Raw genomic sequence first — 13,744 nt, forward strand, 5'->3', positions numbered from 1 at the left:
TGAATTTACTAATTTATCTTTTACACTATGTATTTTTAAAGCAACGAGTGATTATGTATTATTAGTGAATTAGTAGGCCAGCCAAGACGATTTTTTTTACTTTGGACGGCAAAATTTGTTAATGCTAAGTTTTCCAGCTGAAGGTCTTGCAAAAATACTCAAGTTTAGCGTACGGCCGGATGTCAAGCGCGTTTTTGCCGGAAAATGCCTTTTTTAGCACAAAATTTGAAAGAGTGTCAAAAATCACGATTTTTATTTTTTTACCGAAATAAGTAATGGTTGATAAGTACCTTTCAAACTAGAAATGTGTTATCTTCCATTTCACGTGTAGAACCTGACTAATATGCATTTGAATGTAGAATTTTTACACGCACATATATGGCGCAATGAAACATAACAACTTGATTTACTCAAAATTGTACTTTGTAAAATTTACCAATATTTCAAAGTTTTTTTAAACTACCTAAATCAATCTGTTCAAAAGTTTTTATTTTTCCGAAATATAATATATATTCTGATATCTTATGCAGCAGAGAAATTACAAGATAAGGCGAAAGATAACTCGTTTTATGTTATCCTAAATGGGACGATGTATTTTTACCGGACGCGCATTTTGAATGAAAAATCGAATGTATAGCGTGAGCCCATATATATTGTACATGGTATATAGTGCGTGTAGGTATTTATCTTACATAATTGGCGAAGTCAATGGACAGGTTGGATAGCTGACTGCAAAACCCTTTGTGGTACCTTGATATGACTGAAATGTGCTTCCTCCCCCCCCCCAAAAAAAAAAAGAAAAAAAGAAAAAAAAATCAGTAGTGTTGTTACCATGGCAACTGATCATCATTAGGTCACTCCCTGAAAATTTCAAATATTCATAATTGTATAACGTACGAAAGTGTTGAAACATTTTGTGTGTGTGTGAAAAATGTATCAATCTAACTAATCTATGTTTAACAATGAAACCTAAGAGTTATATATAAATTGTTTACTATGTTCGGAAATGGTTGTCATGGAAACCGCGATAACAAATCACGTGTTACTGGGAAAAATTACGATACCAAATCTCCCATCCTGCATACTCACCCCTTCCCCCGAGAATGCTTTGGAATTCATAATGCTATATACAACTTGTAGTTTGCATTCTCAGGCCCTGAAACGGAGCCCTGCAAGGGATAGGCACGAAATCACTTTTACTTTTGTAATGTTCTAAGGCGAGGTGTTTGCATTTTATTTTGATTTATTCTCCCGCAGAAGACTTATACTAAATGTTTCTTTTATGATGGTTGATTGTTTACATGAACGTTGTTTGGAACGCACACTTAGTCGGCCACATAAAAATGTTATGTATCCCGGATTTGTGTGAAAAAGTAAGGCAAATATCACCCTCAAAAGAGAAAACAAGAAGTAAAAAGGAAGTAGAAGTGAAATGCGTACAATGCAATAACAGCCTCATTTCCCCTTCCCATCATTAAGTCGGTTATATCATCGAGTCTATATTGCAGATTATATTAATCCTTGGCCAAGTTCTATGTCCTTGGAGCAGACATGTAACAACTTGTTTGTTTGCAATTCGATTTTTTTTCTATATTATCACAAATTTGTGAAAAAAATTATTTCAGTTATCACCAACACTCTAAATTCCCAGTCAACCAACAAAACATACTACACAATGTGCACACGCCCGCAACCACCGTTTCAAACAGCGTTCACGAATGAAATACAGTAAACAGTAAACGAGGCAATTTCTCTTTTTTAAAGCAATGATTTGCCATTAGCGTACATTTACTAGAACAGCAGCACTTGACATCTATGTTGCTGGTTACCAAAATGCTGATTAGAATACCATACACAGTAAGAACATGCTTGAATCCTGCAAAATATATATAATTATTTCTCTTCAACAGTATTTCGTTTTGAAAGGTAAAGAACCTCAGTCTCCATTTGTGGACATCTAAAAACAAACAAAAAAATCCATCTGAAAGCAATCTTCTTAAATGATTAAAAGCATTAGAAAAGAATGAGTCCTCAGTGAAAATGTCTTTCATGAACAAATCTCTGTGACATACATCCAAAGAGTTTGAAAAACAATACAAATTGCGCTGACTACATTAACTGCATTGATAGCCTCAATTTTTTTTTATGTGACATATAATATAATGTGTCCAGCATCACAAACGTTACACCAGTTAGAAAAACAAAATGTTCTCTTTAAGCAATATTTCAATATCTCTATCTTTTTAACAATTTGTGGTTACATATCCTAGCTAATTATGACTGTACGCTGTTGCACTGAACTTTGTCAATGTACAACTAAATTAGAATGGTGACTGCCAAATTTTTAAAAATCTACTTTTAGTCTGATATTATTTTTGTGTTCTGCAGACCAGTGTGATAAGATATCTGTACTGAATACTCGTCTCTCAGTGAAGAAAAAAAAATCACCTCTCCAAAATGCACGAGTGTTTCCCTCTAATACTTTCCCTTATTCCAAGTACACTCTACCAGAATACATTGCTGGGGCCCTGAATAGCTAACATATATTACAGTATTACCAACATCATGACAATTATGGCACATGTGAAAGAAACCTGGCAAAACATACATCTTGACCAGTACATTTTCTTTTCACTACTTCTTGTACTTGGCGTTTGGATTGAAACATTTTACTTATGTTCGTTCCTTTAAGCTACATACTATTCCTTTATATCTTAAACTAGAAAAGAAAACACATGCTCTATGCTATTTCCCTTCAGATTCACCAACTGTTACTTTGTGAAATTTTCTCTTTTTAAGCACTTCAACGTGCAGTTTTCTTTCTTTTTCCTGACTAACATGTCACATATTTTCCTCCATCTGATAAAGAAAGGCAAAGTTCACTTCCCTTTTGTTGGGCCCCCCCCCCCATAAAAACAAAAACAAAAACAAAAGATATTCCAATCTGACAGGATTAAAATGTTGGCGTTTGGGCTTCAAAGGAAATAACAGGATCAATTTCCATGAACTACTAGTATGCGGCTTGTAACTCTGAGTCTCAAAGGCATGGTATAGTTTTGGTTGAGATGGAGATTCAGACTTTAACTTTTTGCAAGCAAATAAAAACAACTTATGAAATATGAAAGAGCATCAAATTCTAAGGGTAATTTGAAGTTTCTTTGATTAATGTTCTTGGTTTTGAAACGGCCGAGAAATTTTTTAAAAAAGTGACACAGAATGATAATAATTAGAAGTGGGTGCCACCTTTATTAGGACCTCTTTGTTTTTGTACATCTCAGCCTTTTCAAAACCAATTTTTAACAAATAAATTTGGAATTCCTCTTGGTATTGTTTACTCTTTAATATTTCATAACAGGGTTCTCATTATTTTACAAAATCTCCATCTCAGCCCCCATCTCAACCAAAAGTAGACCATCCCTCATCCCTTTAATGCTGCCATCAAAATTGGAAGTAGATCTACATCAAATCATATTGTAAATGTTCTTTGCCAAGTAGTGTTGTGCACATTTTGATATCAGGCCTTGTTTTACTTCATCACTAAGGGAAAAAAAGAAAAAAAAAAGATTAGAAAAGAAGCATTTAATCTGGATTAGTAGAAATTTCTAATATATACACATGTCTTTTATATATTCAACTTAATAGTCCTGAAAGCACATTGTGATTATATTTGAGAAGTTTAGATGGATGCATTCCACATGTAAGTTCAGGTTCTGATGACATCCTTCATACGGAATCTAGATGCGGACCGGATAGCCTGGCAGGGTTGTTTCTGGAGAGAGACAGAGAGAGAGAGAGAAAGAATGGTGTATCTGTCTTTACTTGATGAGGAAAGTGACATGGGCATTTTAATCTTTGGTGAAGACACAGTGACATATACGCTAATAAAGACATGCGGTTACTTGATTTCCTCTATATGTAGTGTTTCCTTGAAACTGTAAAGTATATTATTTTATACAGTAGATCCTAATTGTAGCAATTTAACCGTGAGTACACGATGAAATACAAAATGTAGGAAACTTTCATGATCCAAATATCCAATTCTTTCCATTAAGCTTTTTATTCCATTCAGAAGAATTTCAAGGTAGTGCTTGCCTGATACTGCAACTGGATACATTCAACACTTTCGTGCATATAATGTCCCCGTGACCTTTCACATCAATACCCTCATAACTAATCAAAGTCAAATTACTTAGAGGTTATGGTAACTTTGCTATCCGAAGGTAAATATAATGTCATGGTAGCAATGCTCTACAGTCAATAAAAATCAGGGTTTCCCTGTAATTTACAATCAGCAGCAAAATCACAACAATAACTAAATGCTACTTGTACAAGGCTCAGCAGGTAATCATCTCTTCTGTATAAAACCAAAGTTGAAGATGATCTGCTGAGTAAATGTCAAGTTATTGCAAGATGAGAATAGGACAGATGTGCGTGTGAATGGATGACTGCAACAACACAAAAACTCCTGCAACCATCTTTGACAGAGGCTAAAAAAAAAATAATCAGCGTTAATTCATGTAAATCTTCGTTGTTGGAGTGATTGACTACATGCATATGCAGTACTGCATGCATTTAGCAAAACATGCGTTAATTTTCTGCCCAATGAACGATCGACAGTCAAAAATTTGGTCAAGATGTCAAAGGCTTGACAAAATATTCCAACATATTTGGGGTTTACATTTTACATGCATTATTGCTTACCTCCCACATTTCCTTTCGAAATAGAGTACAGGATGCACAGATTAGAAGTTGGTAGTCAGGACATCTGTCTCTTTCTTTTTTCTCTCTCTCTCTTGTCCGTAGTTGGCTGTGGTTTGCAGGGTCCATTTTGTCCACTTTGTGCTAATTCTGGTCGAAAATACAATTAACAAAAACTTAAATAAGTTATCATTTTTATGAGTGAAACAGGATAATCATACTGCAACAAAAGACAAACATATTCATCATGAAATAGAATTTATCATCACGATCTCATGAATCCCTTAGTATGAGATTTTGGATCTTCAGGTCACTGTCAACATTAATTTGTCTTACATGTAATACATTAATCATGTCATTGTTATTATCATTTTTGATGCTCTAAAGCCATATCTTACTGAAAATTAATTATGTAGGATGGAAGTCATCTTGACACCTGTAATTCCTGTACACAAATATTTCATTGTATCATGCTCTCATTTGTATGTGGATTAGGATATGATTTCCTTGCATAAATCGGTTTGTATTCATGAGATGATATTCCCAATTTCAAATCGTTGACACTTACTTCTGAGCTGGAAAGGGCATTCACATCGCAGTCAAGACATCTTTCTATCTCCCCCTCACTCTAGTGGATGTGATCTCAAACTCAGCATGTCCATTTGTTGCTGACACCTTGATAAAAATAAAGAACAATACATCACAGCATATCACCCTTACGTCATACTTAACGCAACATAATAACAATGGAAAGTTAATTGATCTGTGACTACAGACGTATTTTCATCTGTGCACACATTAAACACTTGTGCCAATTGACATGGTGGAGAAATATTTCATTACATATAATATCTTACTTGATTACATTTATGTTTGATTTTTATATGATCTCATCTTCAGTAGATAGAATACCATTCTTTCATATGATCCTCTACAATAGAACATGCAATGAATTTACAAGAAAACAAGAATACACATTTGATCATAGATTTGTTCCCCTTCTTATATAAATGGAGATACATGTGTATAAGATTATTCTCCTCTCTTTGTTTGCAAAGTACTTGTACACTGCACTGTAATGCAACTGTCAAAGTGAAAACATGCTTGTTACAATTTATTCAAATGGAATAGGAATATTTGATACTCAATGTATTTAGATTTGGTATTATTTTCAACTGGGCACTGCAGAGATACATTTGATAATCAAACACTTAGTAAGTTAGTATTTAAAAGATATTTCAAATTAGACTGCTATTCAAGACATTTACCGTTTCTTACCTTCTGGTTGTTCTGCACTTTGTTGCAGGTAGAAAGAGCTCAGTCTTTACAATTAGATTTTGGCAAGTCAGGATAGGCCTATGTCTCTCTCTTTGGTGAAGTTTGAAGACAAGACTCAGTCTGTCCACTTGTTGGTACATCTAGCTGAAAACAGAAATCAACATGACTCAAATAATTTTTTCATCTTTAAAGCAGAGCATTATAAGCTAACACTGAACAAAAAAATAAAATCAATTTGAAATTTCATTGTTTTGAAAAGGCATCTTGACATTGACATAATTTTCTTCGTTCCCCATGCAAATCAATTATAACTAAAAATATATCTCTTTTATTAAGATGATATTTTTTTTAGCTTTTTAAAAAGTCAAAAAAGAAGAAGATATTTAGGTTTCAGTGAGTCGGTATAAATGATCCATTAAAAATGTAATATTTACATTTTTTTCGAATGAACCTTTATTCTTTGAGACATTAACATAAGAACTTGGTACTTATGAGTAAAGACATTTCTAAATAGTTCCTCCTTGACTAGATCTATTTGTAAACTAGAAGAATACATGTAAATGATTCACAGATTAGGAGAGGTTGGCAGTCAGGACTGAACACTTTCTCTCTCTCTCTCTCTCTCCCTTTCGAGCATATTCGAATGGCAAGATCACTTGGTTGTAGACTCGCTTTTATATAAAACACCTAGGCCTAAATCCTAGACTCTTTTTCTGAACCCACAGGTCTACAAATACCAGAAAGAGTGGAATCAACCTTAGACCTCTGCTCTAGAGACTAATATTAGTCTAGCTAATTCACGTTAGAGCTAATGTTAGGATCTTCTAATGTTAGATCTAACATGAACTTTTTGATCAAAGTTAGCCTACATTATAGTATAATTATTATGCATAGATTTTAGAACCTCTAGATGCCTAAACTTAGGTCTAGCTAGGCCTAGCTGGGTCTTTACAACAAAACTGCCTAGATATGAGTAGTAGGTTACTAGAAACCTCTAACGTAATAGGTAGAATCAGTGGCCCAGATCTTGACTAAGGTTAGACCTAGATCCTAATTCCAGACGCCAGCTATTTATGCTTCAGACCCCGACCCTAGATTTTATATTGTAGGTCTAGTATATTAGACTCTAAACGTTGGTAGATCTACATCTACATCTTCTGTATAGACTACAGCCCCTTGCCCTGGACCTGGCTCTAGCCCTACAAATACATCTAACCAGCGCAGTAACGTTAGTAGTAGTGGGCCTGTACTGTCCACGTTATACAACTGCTAATGTGCTAACGTTAGGTGTTAAGTTCATTGTGATTATACTATCATAGGGCCTAGCCCGATTGAATTGTTTTGGCATAATAACAGGCGTAGCCGTACATTCTAACACTAACACTAACGTTCGTTGTTAGAGTAACACTACCCCTAACATTGTGCTACTAGCTAGAATGTCTAACACTAACGTTAGTACAAATGTATTCATAGTTAGAGAGAGTGTAACCGTTAGATAGATTAGACCTAACAGTAGACGAGGATTCAGTCCAACTGCATGTGATGAGGCCATAGATTACAAACCTAGATCGAACGAACAAGACACCTAAATCTAGACGTAGACGTAATGTTTGTTAGGCCTCTTTTCGCACCGTGTCAAGACGTGCTTTATGGAATAATCGGTGTTCCACTAACAAGCACCGCCGGCACGGTCGGGTGGCGGCCCGGGGGTTGGTAGGAATGCCCGCGCCCACGGGATCGGTGCGAAATGCAGTAATTAAAGACATCGGCCTAACGTAGTACTAGCGCTTGAACCTTGATATTAACCAAGTCTCAGATCAAAGTTGTATATCTAACTGTTAGATCAAAACAGATTTTTAAGTTCCGTTATGCAGTGCAATAAAGAACTATGTGTTTATTTACTAAGTTACTTACATTCGAAGGAAATAGTCCCTTTTCCAGTCACCACGTTTCCAACTCAACGATCGAAACATGCAGCTCTCGCGCGAGAGATTTTACCTGTAGCTAGCTTGTAGGGGTAGACGTACGCACACGTATTAAGTATTCGCGCGCACACAAGCTGCGCGGGGCTACTGGAAAATGCTCGAAAATGCATTTTCTGAGTTCCTGCAAGTTCAGAGTTTTGATTAAAAATAAAGATTTCTTCAAGAAAACTAGAAATAATATTGACACATTCAATTAAAGAAGCACTTGTAGTTTTATAAAACATTAAATTACCTTTGGAAGATCATCTAATTAGCTTGGAAAAGCAAACTTTGCAGAACGTTGATTAATCTGTGAATATTATTTCGAGAAAACAACACCCAAACATTTGAGAGCCCCATATATGGCTGTACAAAATGACTTTTTAAATTGCTAAGGAAACACATTTAAATTGCAATTTCATTAAAAGGGACAATTGAAACTCATGATCTTTCAAATATCAATTGAATGCAAGCAAAAAATCAAAATCGTGATTTTTGACATGCTTCTGAATTTTGGGCTAAAAATGACATTTTTCGGCAAAAGTACGCTTGACATCCGGCCGTACGCTATTCCTCAGTATTTTTGCAAGACTTTCAGTATGAGAACGGAGCATTAACAAAAAATGCCGTCGAATCCTTATCTAGAGCCTTTTTTGAGGTTTGGCTGGTCTACTAAATCGATTGCTATCCCGGGAACTCGTACATTTTCACTGATATAATTTCATGGAGTATGATTATAGAGGTCAATTTTTTGTCTCGTTATTCAAACCTTCTGTGTCAGCTCTCATAGCAGCAATTTTATTCATATAAGAACACAACACACACAACACACACACACAACTTACGCACACACAAACATACTCACACACATACACACACACATACACACGCCCACAAGCACATGATCATTGTATACGTGTATAAGTATTCTACGCCTTTGCAAGCACATTAACAGAACGCTCGTAATACACCTACATGTAACTTTTTCGTCGTAAGAATTTGAATTTTGTATATTTTCTGACAATTTCGTTTTATATGTGCAATGAACTGTTGCTGTTTTCAGGTGATATATTCGTGGTGGAATAATGGACGATTTTGTTATGTTTTTATGACTGCATGTCCGTCATGTATAATTAGAAAAGTTGCAGCGATTTTATCACTGTTAAACATGTAATACCATACATTTGAATACACACACACTTATGCACATTACACATAATTATATAGAGTACATTATACACATACACATTATACACACACGCGCATCAATACACATCATACACACACATGTTTACAGACACTCCCCTCAAGCGCATGTTTTGACATACAGCAAGAGGTTATTTCCTTGTGGTAATAAGAATCTGAATTTTATATATGTAAGGTTGTGTTTTTTGTGATAGCATTTGTTGTATAGTAAAAGACGGTTTTGTTAGGTTCTGTGTAGGTCTATGCATGTTCGTCGAGTACAAATGGGAGCAATTCAGTACTGAACAAACAAATCATAATACACTGTACGCTTGAATACACGCACGCTAAATGCACACACGTTAAATGCACACACACATAACCGTATACACTTTAGTATTATGTGATGTTTAAAGACACATCCTTTAGGCACCTCAGCAGCTGTTCGAAATGCACCAAGAGGCATTTTACTCGTAGCAAATTATCGGAATTACATTTTATGCATTTTACCGTGTATGTAGGCCTATATAAAGAATTGCAATTCCATGTTTATATATGTAGTACAAATAGGTTTGTTATATTCATATGTATACATCATGTCTTTTATGTACAATTGTGAGCAATTCAGCAATCCATATTGCTGCGAGTCACGATTTCAATAAACCATGAATAATAATAATACACACACAACACACGCACATGTGTGTTTATATATATATATATATATATATATATATATAAACACTCAGCCCCCCCCCCAAAAAAAATAGTAATAAATAAATAAACACTTTTTCGAGTTCAAAATTTTCATAGAAGATTTGGATGAAAGTCAATGTATCATAATATACCATATTAAAGGTAATTTAATCGGGTATCAACATAGTAAGTCAATATAAAGGGAAACTTTACGCAATAGCGAACACATTTGTTTTTTGAATTGAATTGAATAACTGAAACTGCACTGGTCTTGCACTCGAGACACAGTGAACAGTTCCAGCACGTTTATTTTCATATTTCACTTGACATCAAAATACATCCAAAAAAAAAGAATACAAACCAAGTAAGATACAAAATATGTCATACGTCGGGACATGAACAGAAAAAGTGTGTCAGCATACATAATGTACATAAGACTATTCTCTATAACTTGTGAAATATGATGGAACCGCAAAAGCAAAGCTTGTAAACGCAGGTTCCATGAAAAAAACTTAATCTGATAATCCCTTCATTGTTGTTACTCCAGTGGTTTACATCCTGCTTTTTGTCCCATTCATGACACAGCGAGCACGGTTTGGTTAAGATTAAACGCTTGAACAGATAGATAGACTCTGCACTTTAAAGCCTCTTTTCTTGGTTCACACTTTTCCAGAGTGTGTGTTTTCTTTCCAATATTTAGAAAGGTTAGGAGAGTCCATTTCAATTGAGCTATATATCATTTTAAAGCTTAGAGGCTGTTCTTTCAGAATCTGCCCTTAACTAAAAATCCATGTGTGGCGACTTTTTGTTGGTTTTGTGATTCAGGGTCACATATGTATCATGTCCAAAGATGACAGATCTAATGTATCATTGTGATTTTTCGACCGTGACGTCACTATGACGTCATTATATGAAATCACATTTTAATTCATATCTCATTAATCTTCTCTTAAAGATAGTACTATCCCAATCTCTCAGTCCGTCAGAGATCTCTGAGATATTGTAGATAAGCAGTTGAACTGTCAACAACACATTAAGAATTCATATCGTTTTGCTGCTTGGGGTATAATTTGTAAAATTGGTAAAATAAAGTTATTGGATCAGTCTTCCACGTCCACTGAACGTCTAATTCACGCGTTTGTTTCTTCTCATCTTGATTACTGCAATTCCCTTCTCGTTGGTCTCTCTGCTTCGAGTATTGCACCACTTCAAAGAATTCAAAATGCAGCTGCTAGGCTTGTGACCCTTACCAAAAGTTCTGACAACATTACTCTAGTTTTCCAATCCCTCCACTGGTTCCGCTTACATCAACATTTCACCTTTAAACTCCTTATTATTGTTTACAAGATATGCAATAATCTTGCCCCATCTTATCTTACAGATTTGATTTCCTTCCGCATCTCCACTTCAACCCGTTCTCTCCGTTCTTCCTCCACTCTCCAATATTAGCATATAGTCCCCGCAACTGTACCCATTATGGTGATAGGGCTTTTTTCTGTCATTTTACCCATCTCTTTGGAATAAACTCCCTCTCTATATTCGTAATGCTGAAAGTGTTGATAAGTTGAAACTTTGTCACGATTGTTATAAACAAATCTGTTTACTATATCATAATTTTGTTAATGTTGTTGTTGTTGTTGTTGTTATATTATAATTACTATGTACATAATGCTGTTACCTCAATATTTCTTTTCCCGGAGTAATGCGTTTAGAAACATCAAGCGCTATATAAGTATTATTCATAATCATTACCATGATCATTTTGTTTCCTAGCTCGGAATCTCTTCGATGAGTGGTGACTGGATTATCTTTGATTTTGCAGTGCACTCCCGTTATAAAGAACACGGTTCTAATTCCGGTGAAAACGAAGTAAAAATTCAGGCCGAGAAATCTCCCGCTCTTTGTTTTTTATTGTTTATTTGTTCGGTTATAACGAAATTTCAACATAATGAAAGAAAACTGCCTGTACCGAGGACTTCATTCGAACGGAAGTCCACTGTATTGCATTACGTGTAAGGCTATTGTCCATATCAAACATGTGCTTCCGATAATGGTTTCCTCTTTAATTTGTCTTCTGAAAAGCAGGTAGGTGTAATCTTATTTTCATTTAGTGCGTAAAACACACCTATTCGTAATTATTTAGCATTATTAAAGAAAAGCAATGTTGTTTATTGATGCTTACCATGAACATGTATCCATTAATTCACTGTTAAAATATTACTCAATAACTATGTTTAATTGATTTTCTGTTATATTTTAGGTGAAAAAATGCAAAAATAAGATCAAATCAACCAAATGAAAAATTACAAAGATGGAAAATTTTCGTCAAGATCCTACACCACAATCTGACAATGTCGTTTATACTCTTCGTCTATAATCTCGTTTTATGACATGAAATGAAAAATAGTACAATGTAATAATAGTACCTACCGTTGACATCATATCACTTCAAGTCCGAAGTGAAATTCTAAAGATCATCTACAGGGGAACACACGGGAAGGTGTTTTGATGTACTAACCACTGTACTCACATAACCTAAAACATTGAAAGAACGAATTCACTCATACATAAACAATCGGAGCCGTTTTTAGTATGTGTTGACAGACTTGAAAGTTTTATTTTCATGCATGTTATATGGAAGAGAAATCGCAGACAGCGCACACAATCATGATGATTTCTTCTTTTTTCAGAAACGAAGTACAATAATTGAAGTAAAACCAGGATGTCAAACCCTTCGATATTTTTAGCTTTTTTATCGGAATCTATGCTGGACAACTGCTTTCATCATTCAATACCATTTCATACGGTAATCAGTCAAAGTTTGAATAACATGGATAAAAATCATCTGGTCTCGTTTGTCAGAGTCTTGATAATCCTGTGTTCTGGTCTATGTTGCTCAAACGATTTCGTGTAAAAAAAAATAATGAAAAAATAATGATACGCATCTGTACTACAAGCACTTGCGTTTGAATTTTCAGATCTACATGTAGTTGTTATGTCGACGGAAGTACGGATACTTTTGTCAAAATGTCCGTTGAGTTCTTGTATGAAATGACGTCAGAGCAAGAGCCGGGAATAACTGTAAATTAATTGTGGTCCCAAACTCTACAAAGTTCACCAATTTCCCAGGATGTAGAAGTAAAGAATGGCATTACACAATATCTGACTAGAACCAGAAAAATGGCGGGAAGTAACATTCCTCCATAAAGTTCAAGATTATTTTGTTGTTCAAGTCCTCTATCATTTGGTATAGACATCAACTGGAAGCCTGCAGAAAGACAAAGGAGAAAATTTGAATAGTGTTGGTATGGTCATGGTTTCAAGGGATCGTGCAGTCTTGTTCGAGAAATAACTTTCTCTTTTCATATTCGGTGAAATAATGAAAAACTTCTTATGAGATATGAGAGAGCAGGCAATTCCAAAAGGAATTCATTGTTTATTTGATGAAAGTTGATTTTGAAATGGCTGAGATATCCAAAAATGAGCGATTCTGATAAAAGGTGGGACACGCCTTTAATAGCTTTGTTTTATTTTGTATTTTGGATGTCTCAGCCATTCCAAAAACAAATTTCATCAAAAAAAACTTTGAATTCCTCTAGAATTGTATGCCCTTTAACATTTCGTACAGTAGTTAATGGGTATCTCGCAAAATGTTAAAAACTATACATCCTCACCTTTACCAATACTGTACCATCCCATTGGGCTTTTTGGTAAGATTTTGATTGAAAGGCACACGCCAGGGAAAGAAATTGATTACTATCTGGCAAATACGTCTCTCATGAACACGGTCTCAACTATCTTCATGGAATATCTACCAACTCCTCTAAGGGACGACACTTGTGCGATGTCTTGCCGATTTTGGCGCCATACTTCACACAGCTAGACATACCTCACTCGGTGCAATCGAAGTAATAAACAGTGAC

General features: G+C 35.0%; 1 long non-coding RNA gene across 1 annotated transcript; it reads right to left on the reverse strand.

Annotated features, from left to right (window-relative positions):
- Positions 1–4,785: 4,785 nt before the first annotated feature.
- LOC139730553 (uncharacterized) lies at positions 4,786–6,140 on the reverse strand. The gene is made up of 3 exons (XR_011710934.1): positions 5,977–6,140; positions 5,267–5,373; positions 4,786–4,848 (listed from the first exon to the last, which is right to left on the reverse strand). It is a non-coding gene; the product is annotated as an uncharacterized lncRNA (long non-coding RNA).
- Between the last annotated feature and the right edge of the window lie 7,604 nt (positions 6,141–13,744).

Source organism: Diadema antillarum, unplaced genomic scaffold (genome assembly GCF_040938485.1).
Source record: "Diadema antillarum isolate AM-2024a unplaced genomic scaffold, OU_Dant_1.0 scf00000022, whole genome shotgun sequence".
Lineage (NCBI taxonomy): Eukaryota > Metazoa > Echinodermata > Echinoidea > Diadematoida > Diadematidae > Diadema > Diadema antillarum.